Here is a 12,239-nt window from a genome sequence, read left to right as displayed (position 1 = left end):
ATCATAGCATTCAGGAGCTAAGGAAATGAATGAGACTGGCCCAAGAAACAGACACGGAAAACCATGCACAGCAAAGATAGTTTAATTTATTTCAATTTCCAGAGACGGTACAAGTCAGGACCTTTGAGATTCTGACTGAACAGTTAGAGCCCTGCAAATCCATGGATATCCGCTTTGTATCTGCAGATATTTGCAGATCAGACGCGGATACACCTTTTGTATTGGCACAGGGCTCTGTGAATAGGAACCACCTCTTCACCCCGTTAATGAAAGCCAACAGCCTGCAACTGTATCCTAATGCATGAGCCTGTGTGACCACATGAATCTTGTTGCATGGTCAGAGCCAAAGTTTCCATTTTCCACTTTTATGCACCACAGCAAGTTCCTGTGACTAGGCAGTAAAATCTCCCATAAACCCCCAAAATATTTAGAAACATTTCCCCTAACTGAGTCATAAAGGAAGATTTCTGAGAGTTTCTTTAATGTTCTTAAAATGTGCTCCCACTTCGTGAGAGTCAATGGAACAGCACTCAGTTGGCCTTCCTCTTCCACACTATTTAAAGTATTTACATACTTCTCTTATGGAAACACTCAGCCTAGCTATTATGCCAGTTGAGTGCTATTCAAGAGAGAGTTGACTGCTAGTAGTGTATCATCTCTTACCATCAAAGCTTAAGTATTTTACAAAATTGATTAAAGAGCTATAAGCATCATTATACTATTCTGTAGTTCAGTATTGATTATTCACCAGGGAACAACAAGTTTTTATGTTCAAGAGTTCTCTAAAGGCCCTTACAAAAATGTTTGAGATAAACTTGTAAAATTTCACAAAATAGTTCATCTTTGATATCCTTCAAAAACAACATTTTACAATCCTCAGGATAAATCATTGAAGTCCCTTTTTTTTTTTTTTTTTAAGGCCCATTTGCTACTAATACTCCCCTAACATTAGATATCAGTGCAGAGGAAGGATTTAAAGATTCGCCTCTAACTTTTAGGATGACACATTGTAAAATGGCTATAGGTTAGCATCTCTCATGTCCCAGTCATGACCTAGGCAGTCTATATAATATTCCACTAAACTGTTTTCACATTGATTGTCAAAACTGACAGGCTCAACCCATTTAAAAATAAAAGGAGTACTTGTGGCTGTAGCTCACGAAAGCTTATGCTCAAATAAATTGGTTAGTCTCTAAGGTGCCACAAGTCCTCCTTTTCTTTTTGCGAATACAGACTAACACGGCTGTTACTCTGAAACCTGCCATTTAAAAATATTGATTGTGACTGAAATTATTTCAGCACAAAAGCAGCCCACAGTGCATACCCTGGTCTACATAGCTGATATAATGGAATTTTGTGGACAGCCTACATTGTGCTGTACCTAATATATACTACTGAATACATTTAAACTACTACACAAATACTTTTCAGTGTAAATCTACGTATTATGCATTTCATTTTCTGCAAGAATATAACAAAGGAATAATTATTTGCTTCAACTAGTGCCCACAGTGATAGATGCGGTATACAAACACAAAAGGAAGGCACTGAAGACTTCATAGTCTAGGCAGTGATCTTGTGACTTGTTGCAAGGGATCAGTCAGTGCCTGAAGTCCCATTGTTATCAGATTTCAGAGTAGCAGCCATGTTAGTCTGTATTCGCAAAAAGAAAAGGAGGACTTGTGGCACCTTAGAGATTAACAAATTTATTTGAGCATAAGCACGAAAGCTTATGCTCAAATAAATTTGTTAGTCTCTGAGATGCCACAAGTACTCCTTTTCTTATTGTTATCAGAGGAGCTCCACATGGGTGCAGACATCCAGGTTGCAGGATGCTGACCTAGAAAATGCACACACACAGAAAAGTGATTCGTAAATTAACCTTACAAGGCCTTGTTCTCAGAGATGCTAAGTTTCCATAGCTCCCATGCGCTCCAGTGGGTACTACCAGAAACAAAATACCTATAGCCATAAACTTGCAGAAACCGAACAGCTGTAGGGTTTTACCTCACAGTAGTTTTACAGTTAAATTTATTCAGGAATACACAGTGGCAGATAATGTAGATAGTGGCTTTGTGATAATACTAAGTAGACCTGGGCAAAAAAGTAGCACCAAAATGGTTTATCTACTTTATTCTAAAATGGCATACCATGCCACCCCCAACAGATTGACAGTACCTGTCTGTCCGTAAAACTTCAGTGTTCTGTGAAATTTCCACTGCAATTTTTAAAATTAAAAACTTATCAAAATACCTTTGTAAACAGTTCTGGAAACGTATCACCTTCTTTAAAAGTTATTGAGGATAACTTCCCTGAGTGAAGGCAGAGGGTTTTATCCAGATCTTGGTTCTTTGTTAGATTTTGCTTCTACAAAGAAAAGTGAGGAACATGAAAAGGGTATCTATCTGTTAAGCCTACAAATTCCCATCTCATCTAAAGAAAACTTCCAGGTGTAGACACCAGAAAAATTGACGACGGGCTACTTAATGTGCAAATAATTGCACAACTATTAAGTTATTTGTTAATAGGGCAACCCAAACCAAAGCAGTTATTTAAGTATGATTATTTACTTCAATAATTTACTCCAATTTTAGTTGGGTATCAAATTGTTTACATTCAGTTGGAGTCTCTCAATACCACTAAAGATAATACACAGAACACCACAATGGTGCCACTGGCTGCATTCATAGATCATACTTCTTTCAGATTTTCTGTATCTCTTCAGGTTGCTACTGTGTATTATGTAGTAATAATAGGTAGTTGAAGGGCACTGGGGAAAAAGAAGCTGTTAAAATTATATATCTTCCTTTAGGTCATTTTAATGAGTTTCTCTGCACTTGAACAGTCATCAGCACCTAAGTGCTCTCTTGCTTTGTACTTCTGTATTATTAATACCAGTACCATCCATGCAGTTTTAGTTAAGGGTCTGTCATTATTTCCATTACAATCTGATATTTTCAGGATTTATAACTCCAATTTAAAATATCAATTCAGTACATTTTCATTGAATTCAAAAGAGCCATTTGATCAGTGATCCAAAAACTAAAAATTCCCTAATGAAGTTTTGACACAATAGACTGTAACAGCACCATTATGATCGTTATGGTCTATTGTGTGTACAATCTCCATAGCTAGGAATACTGTCTGTTGTGTCATCTGTCTATAAACTACAACCTGGCTTTTACCCAATACTCCAAAGGTTCCATTTCAGTCCATGAAGTGAAGAATCTGCATTTATCTCGTGAACAGTATACTTTTTTAAAAAAACATTCTAATTATTTTGGGGAGAATAAACAAAGTATGAATCATTATTAATTAGGGAGTTCTTACCATATGAAATTTAATTATTTTTCAGACCTTTTTGTCAAAACAGTGTTGCATAAAGAAACAAAAAGTTCAGCTGTACAAATTAAGATAAATTGCTGTAAAGGAGTTAAGAGTTCATGAAAGTGAGTATATATACCCCCATCTCCCCCCCCCCCCCCAAGATCTAAAGTAATTGGGTCAAATACTGCTCTTCGGTGCACCAGAGTAAAGGAACAATGTTTGATCCAATATGAGTTTTTCCTGCGTACAAACTGCACAGTTGGCATTCACTTTTTTTTTTTTTTTTTTTTTTGGTATTTTGGCATGAGTTAAAATCGGAACATTAGTCCAGATTGTCAGATGTAATTCTCAATTGACTGTCATTTACAGATTTAATTGAGACTCTTAATATTAGTTAAAATGTATTTAATGTTAATAGCTTTAACACCTTCATCATCACATACCATATCTTCGCTCTTCAGAGTAATTAAAAGCCTTCCTTTTGGTCCCATTCTTCCACTTTAGGAAACAGCCACTGGTGATTGAAGAGCCTGTGGTAATCAAGAACCATTCTGTACATTTTGTACTGCTACTGCATGTCCCTAACATGGGCCCTAATCCAAGTCCCACTGAAGTGATTTGGAGGCTTTCCACTGACTTCAGCAGGTTTTGGATAGGGCCTGTGGTGTATAAATCTCTGAAGCAAACAAAATGTCTGAAGCAAACATTTTTGTTTGGTGACTCTGAGAGGCATCAGCACCACAAAAACTAACCAGTTAACTGTTAATGACAGTCTGTGCAGAGAGGCCAGGGATTCCAGTGGGCCATGGAGACAAAATTATTCTCTTCTCCCTACAGGTGGTCCTTCCAGGTCACAGTGAAAGCATATTGGGAGAATATTAGCTCTGTTGCATCTATTCTGTTGATAAATACAGCACATCAATGTCCAGATCTGCAAATCTAGCACCACTCATAAACAAATGGATGCAATTTATTTTAAGGGGGAAAAAACTTTTATTACATCTGTTTTTTTAAAAAAAATGATGTGCAAATGAGTCTTAACTGATTTCTGTAACACAAATCAAGGAAAACAAAGTAACCCACTAATCACTAACCTTGGACCCTTTTACGTATTAATTGGTAGTGTGGTTGTACCTAGAAGACTAGGCCCCATTGTATTGGGCATAAACATATAAGAAACAATCTTTGCCCGAAAGATCTTACAATCTAAGATGAAAGGCAACAGGTGGATATGAATGACAGACTGAGGAAGCATAAAATAACAGGAGATGGCTATTAACAATATAATAAGCAGGGGTCACAGCATACCAGTTGCCTAGCCATTATCTGGAGGCATCATGGCACATGTTCACCGCATATTAGCTTGGATACGATTAATGAGGTTGAGAAGGGGCCAATTAACAAGATAGGCAGGCCACACCCAAGGGAAATTAGGTGGTCTAAGTAATTCCAGACTGATGATTGAGCTCATCTGGGAAGGAACAGTCAGGGCTACTATAAAGCCAAGAAGCTGGCTGTAGATAGAGGTTATAGGGAGGAAAGCTGCAGCTATTTTCTAGGTACTAAAATGGGAAAGGCGGAAACCCAGAGAGAGACTAGAAACTCTGGGAATCTAGGCCCTGAAGGAAGGCTTTGCCCAGACAGGCAGTGGAGCAGAAGCTTGAGGGGGGCAGAATAGGAAAAACTCAGGGAAATGACAGCAAGGTGGGATGTTGCAGACCTTAACTGCTGATCAGAGGGTCCCTGAGCTGGAACCCAGAGTAGAGAGTGGGCACAGGTTCCTTTACCAGTGGCACAGTCAGGGCAGTAGAGTGGAAGGCTTCCTGGGATGGTTTCTCCTGTGGGACTTTGAAACCCCAAAAAGGGGGAAATTCATGGTGATCTAGCCAGAGGCCCAAGCCAGAAAGAGGGAGCGTGCTGAGTTCCAGAGAGTGGGAGGGGTTATGGCAAGAGCAAATGATGGATTGGGGCATCAGACTTGGACAGAGCTAATCCCCTGAGCAGCCAGGAGGAGGTACCCTAGGAGTGAGCAAACCCTGTTACAATGGGTTTTAAGAGGAAAACTTAAAGGAGGACTTGGTGTTTTTGCAGATTTTTACAAGGACCTTCCTTGATGCAGAGATGCAGTCTGGGAGGTATTTTTATACAACAGCTATTTTACCTCTTGATAAAAAAGCACACTATTAGAGTTGTTTGTGGTCTTTACAAATTATGGTATGTTACAGTAGGAAGGAAAATGATCTGAAGAAACCAGGTGTAGATTAGGAGTGAGTCCACTGAAGTTATACCAAGGTGAGTTCAGAATTAGATCCTATGAAGTTTTGCACCTCCTTCTGGACTCCTCTAAACTCTAACATCAAGAGGCATTGCTTGTGGGGTTTTTTGTACCTATCCTGTGTCTCCTCAATGGTTCCAATGTCCATGCAGGTTTGTGATCCCAGTAGGAATAACTTGCATGTGTAGGACCACTGCTAGTCAGAACACATTAATGCTGATTTTTGCAGTGTGTGTTGGGGGCATTTCCAAATGGAGACAGAATTTAACCCCCTTTGGGCCTGTCTCACTGATATGTTTGAAACAATGATTTAATAGTCTCATCCTCTGAGCTTATTAACTCCTAAGAGTTGGCACACACCCTCAGTTCTCAGAACTCTTTTTTTTTTTCCCTGATTAATGATTAACACTGATAAAAGCAAGGAAACAGACATCCTTGAAATTTGTTTCGTTCATCAATTAAGTTACACAAATGGGAAGAGATAGTAAAGGTTTATCTTCACTCTGGGTTTAGCAATCGGGTTCTGCACTCTCCAACTTTTCTCTAGGTTAGCCATAATAATGGAAAACTTTCTGCTTTCTCAACTTGGTAGTTCTTTGACTCTTGCACAAATAGCAGCATATGCTGAAAACACTAAACAAGGGGGAGTTGTCTTTAGAAAAAACTGTTATTGATTAGATTAAAGAGTGTTGTGTAAATACAATGATCAGCAGGTTACTTGCCTCCAGCACCTGGACACCTAGCTCCCAATGGGATCCAAACCCCAAATAAATCCATAAAACTCTGAAAAAAGCTTATACAAGGTAAACTCAAATTGTCTGTGCTCTATAACACTGATAGAGAGACATGCAAAGCTGTTTGCTCCCCCAGGTATTAATCACTTACTCTAGGTTCATTAATAAACAAAAGTGATTTTATTAAGTATAAAAAATAGGATTTAACTGGTTTCAAGTAATAACTGACAGAACAAAGTAAGTCACCGAGCAAAATAAAGCAAAAACACGCAAATACATTAAGAAAGGGATTACAGGTAAAATCTCACCCTCAGATGTTCGAATCAGCTTCTTTCACAGACCAGACTCCTTCCTAGTCTGGGCCCAGTCCTTTCCCCTGGTACAATCCTTGTTAATTCCAGCAGACATCTTAGGTGGAAACGGGGTTTTCTCATGACTGGAAGTCCCCTTTGTCTTGTTCCACCCCCTTTTATAGCTTTGGCCCAAGGCAGGACTCTTTTGTGTCTCTTGGTCCCCACCCCTCCTTCTAAATGGAAAAGTACCAGATTTAACATGGATTCCAGTATCATGTGACATGGTCACATGTCCTGTGAGACCCCAGCCTCCATTCTTCCTGGGCTGGCCCACACTTACACAGGAAGGTTTGTAAGTAAACAGAGCCATTTACAACCAATTGTCTTGGTCAATGGGAGCCATCAAATTCTAAACCACCATTAATGGCCCACACTTTGCATAATTACAATAGGACCTCAGAGTTATACTTCATATTTCTAGCTTCAGATGCAAGAATAATACAAATAGGAAGGTTTCAGAGTAACAGCCGTGTTAGTCTGTATTCGCAAAAAGAAAAGGAGTACTTGTGGCACCTTAGAGACTAACCAATTTATTTGAGCATGAGCTTTCGTGAGCTACAGCTCACTTCATCGGATGCATACCGTGGAAACTGCAGAAGACATTATATACACACAGAGACCATGAAACAATACCCCCCACACCCCACTGTCCTGCTGGTAATAGCTTATCTAAAGTGATCATCAAGTTGGGCCATTTCCAGCACAAATCCAGGTTTTCTCACCCTCCGCCCCCCCACACACAAACTCGCTCTCCTGCTGGTAATAGCCCATCCAAAGTGACCACTCTCTTCACAATGTGTATGATAATCAAGGTGGGCCATTTCCTGCACAAATCCAGGTTCTCTCACTCCCTCACCCCCCTCCAAAAACCACACACACAAACTCACTCTCCTGCTGGTAATAGCTCATCCAAAGTGACCACTCTCCCTACAACGTGCATGGTAATCAAGGTGGGCCATTTCCAGCACAAATCCAGGCTTTCTTACCCCCCCCCCCAACCCGGGGGAACACACACACACACAAACTCACTCTCCTGCTGGTAATAGCTCATCCAAACTGACCACTCTCCAAGTTTAAATCCAAGTTTAACCAGAACGTCGGGGGGGGGGTAGGAAAAAACAAGGGGAAATAGGCTACCTTGCATAATGACTTAGCCACTCCCAGTCTCTATTTAAGCCTAAATTAATAGTATCCAATTTGCAAATAAATGGACACAAATCAGATGTCAAGAATTATAACATTCATAAACCAGTCGGAGAACACTTCAATCTCTCTGGTCACGCAATCACAGACATGAAGGTCGCTATCTTACAACAAAAAAACTTCAAATCCAGACTCCAGCGAGAAACTGCTGAATTGGAATTCATTTGCAAATTGGATACTATTAATTTAGGCTTAAATAGAGACTGGGAGTGGCTAAGTCATTATGCAAGGTAGCCTATTTCCCCTTGTTTTTTCTTACCCCCCCCCACCCCCGACGTTCTGGTTAAACTTGGATTTAAACTTGGAGAGTGGTCAGTTTGGATGAGCTATTGCCAGCAGGAGAGTGAGTTTGTGTGTGTGTTCCCCCGGGGAGGGGAGGGGTGAGAAAGCCTGGATCTGTGCTGGAAATGGCCCACCTTGATTACCATGCACGTTGTAGGGAGAGTGGTCACTTTGGATGAGCTATTACCAGCAGGAGAGTGAGTTTGTGTGTGGGGGGGGGGCGGAGGGTGAGAAAACCCGGATTTGTGCTGGAAATGGCCCAACTTGATGATCACTTTAGATAAGCTATTACTAGCAGGAGAGTGAGTTTGTGTGTGTATGAGGGTGGGGGGGTGAGAAAACCTGGATTTGTGCTGGAAATGGCCCACTTTGATTATCATGCACATTGTAGGGAGAATGGTCACTTTGGATGAGCTATTACCAGCAGGAGAGTGAGTTTGTGTGTGTGGTTTTTGGAGGGGGGTGAGGGAGTGAGAGAACCTGGATTTGTGCAGGAAATGGCCCACCTTGATTATCATACACATTGTGAAGAGAGTGGTCACTTTGGATGGGCTATTACCAGCAGGAGAGCGAGTTTGTGTGTGGCGGTGCGGAGGGTGAGAAAACCTGGATTTGTGCTGCAAATGGCCCAACTTGATGATCACTTTAGATAAGCTATTACCAGCAGGACAGTGGGGTGTGGGGGGTATTGTTTCATGGTCTCTGTGTGTATATAATGTCTTCTGCAGTTTCCACGGTATGCATCCGATGAAGTGAGCTGTAGCTCACGAAAGCTCATGCTCAAATAAATTGGTTAGTCTCTAAGGTGCCACAAGTACTCCTTTTCTTTTTACAAATAGGAAGAATATATTCAGTAGGTTATAACCTTTGTTATGATACCTTACAAGCAACCTTTTCCATAAAGCATATTCTAATAACATCATATTCACACTCATAAGCATATTTCCATGAAACATATAGAGTGCAACATCACAGAGGTAGGGAAAGTTACCCAATTGCTTTCAATTAACTGCAAAAATGGGTATAGTAATACTTAGCAGGGGTCGTATAAGGCTTAAGTGATGGTTGTAGGATGCTTTGAGAGGTTTGGATGAAAAATGCTGTGTCAATACAAAGTCCTCATTATTATTTATTATTTTATAGAATTTTTTTATGTTAAAGCTAATTGACTGAAAATTTTCAGTTTACTGGAAGTAGGCTCAGCTTGCTTTATCCATGATCAAACCTGATTGGAGATGCAATTCAAATCATGAAGGTGTCATGCACACAGCACAATGGGTATTCTTACAGATTATGAATGGCCTACTCAGTGATTGGTAAGACAACATGATTCTTAAGACAGCCAAAGAAAACAGACATTTTTTCTCCAAACAATCATCTCTCTACACAACTGGCAAAAAATTACCTGCCAGTAAGATGGCTGGTTCACACTATCCAAGCTGAAAATCACTGCTCACCTTCTGTGATGGATTTGGGACTGCTCTGTAATTGATGAATACTGTATGTTGACCTAGTTACTGAGATGTTTTCTGTATGAATATATTGGCTGTGTTTAATAAGGAAAAACAAGCAAGAAGGAGAAAATGGCTAAAGCTAAGCCCCCTCCCTCAGCAAACACTTAAGTGTTGTTAAGAGACAGTGCCAGATATGTTCGCTTGGGTTATTTTACCTTCATCTCATGCCAACCTACCAAACAGGTTCAGATGAGATGGAGCGAAGTCTGGGAACACAGAAGGACAAAGGCCTCCAGCAGTTTAAAAAGGGCCCCTCTCTATCAAAGCGGCGGGAGTAGTTTTTTGAGGAATACCTTAGAGGGATATCTCAGTCTCAATTACTCCCTAGCTTCCTCTTTGCCGCTCCTCCCTTCTCCCCCCTCCCTTGCAAGGAGCAATAATTTATTGCTGGTATATACCTGCAGTAAAGTACTAATCCTCCCCAGGCTGGCACAGATTGTCTGGCCAGTGCACAGAGGTGTGGAACCAGGATTCTGTCCATTCCTTGCCCCTCCGTTCCCACTTGCTTTGAAGAGGGTGTAAGGAAGCAAGTAGCCCCATTTATTCCTAAATGCTTGGATCCAAGGTGTGGTTATATCTTGTAGAGGTGAAGGGAAGGGCTTCCTTACCACTGCCTTGTGCATCGTGCATGTAGTCCAAGTCACAACTGAATCCTAAACTACATCTGCTGAAGTAAATATGTACTGGAACCACAACCTGACTACAGCTGCATATAACATCTTTGTATATGTTCAGTAGCTTCCTTCTGTATTTGTGTAACTCTGATCTCAGAGCCAGGGAAGCAAGATTTCTGCAACAAAAGGTTAAAATACTTTAATAAACAGGTTTTCTTTCCCAAGTGATCAATATCTTTCCTGAAATTCAGAATGTATCCCCCTCCTTGACAATCTGCCAGGCCAGCACTTCAGAGCACTAAGGTAATTCTAAATCCACAACTCCCCGTTTCCTGTACTGGCCTGAGAAAGAAAATAGCTATTTTCTAATCTCTCTTTAGTGGACATGTTTTCATATTTTAATTAAGTTCTCTAGTTGCTCTCTGAAGAAATGACTCATCAGCATGAAAGACAAGAGAAGTAAAAGAATTACAAGTTGACAACACACATTGCATTCAGCCAGTTTCAGCAGCAGAGTAGAAGCAGCTTCAAAACTGAACAACTTAGAAAACAAAGGTTAGAAAATTACAGTGCAATAATCACTGCCTCTGAAGTGTAGAGGATTACTTACCTGTGTGACTAATAAGAGGGGGGAATATCTCTTCACAAACCAGGTGATACTGAAGAAGGTAATCTTTGCCATTGAGACCAGGGTTAGAAGCATAACAATTGTTGCTGTGGAGAGCAGTGTTAAAGCACTCGGACATCACAATGAGGGGCACGCTACAAATATGATTAAGCATAAAGCAATTAAGATTAAGCAATATAGTAAAGTGATACCTTCCAGGTAGGGGACTATGAAAAACCTTCAAGATGCCCCACTAGTGAGGGCTGCTAAGAAAGATGGAATGTGAGTCTTTGTACTAGATTAAAGGGGAGTCATGTTTAGGATTAGAATGGACCTTGGAGTGCCAGAAAGGAGTTCATAAACTGAACCCATTTGAGATGCTGAAAAGGTTTGGACTGGTTCTGCATAGAGGCCAGGTTGCGGCTGGTTGGTTTGTTTGTTTTTTTCCCTTTTGCCGACTTGATTCATTGCGATAATAAACCTGATCCAGCCTGAACTCTATGTACAGGTTGAATATTTTTCAATTTTATCAGGCCTAATGCACATTTGAATAATTCTTGTTACTTTCCTTCTAATAGAAATGTATTGGGCTGTTTTTGTACTGTACATAAAATTCTGCTGCAGAGGAAAAGGGAAATGCATAATCTTCCCCTGACTGTTTTCCAGTCTGAGTGCAGCTTGTCCCCTGCCTCCTAATGGTGGCTATGCCATCCATCCAGCCAAAAAGAATTTATTAACCAAGCAAAGAGCCTACTCAATAGTACATCGCTAGAAAAAAAAACAACAACCAAAGCCTCCTCCAATAGAAATGTATCCGGCTGTTATTGTACAACACATACAATTCTTTCATCTGGCCAAATATCCCTTAAATCAGTGTTTATCAGTAAACACTTAAAGCATTATCACTCAATTGCTTTTTCTCATGTTGATTTTTATGAAGCAGTCAGGTTCAGGCACCCAGGAGATATGTACTGCCTGATACTGGTACAATGTTTGCCTTCTGACTTTTATAGAGCTTGGCTTTTATTTTTGCACTGTCAGCTTCTTTATCCTGTCCTTGTTTCCACTATTACAAGGGGTGTGAAATATTCAGCAAAGCTACCTTTCTGAGCAAAATATGGAGCAAAGCTTATTTGAAACAGAAAATATGCTTAAATCCTGTTTAAATGCATCTGTGCTGGTAGGGAAGTAGAAAATAGGCTTTAGGTGAAAGGAAAAGCATTTATCAAAAGGATAGGAGCAGGTGAGAGAGAATGTTGGTATTACTATTTGCATTACAATAGTCTAAACCAAGATCAAGGTCCCACTGTGCTAGGCATTGTACATACAC

The sequence above is a fragment of the Eretmochelys imbricata genome, chromosome 13 (assembly GCF_965152235.1).
Source record: "Eretmochelys imbricata isolate rEreImb1 chromosome 13, rEreImb1.hap1, whole genome shotgun sequence".
NCBI classification, from domain to species: Eukaryota; Metazoa; Chordata; order Testudines; family Cheloniidae; genus Eretmochelys; species Eretmochelys imbricata.
The sequence above is the reverse complement of the archived record's forward strand: the minus strand, read 5'-3'. Positions refer to the sequence as shown.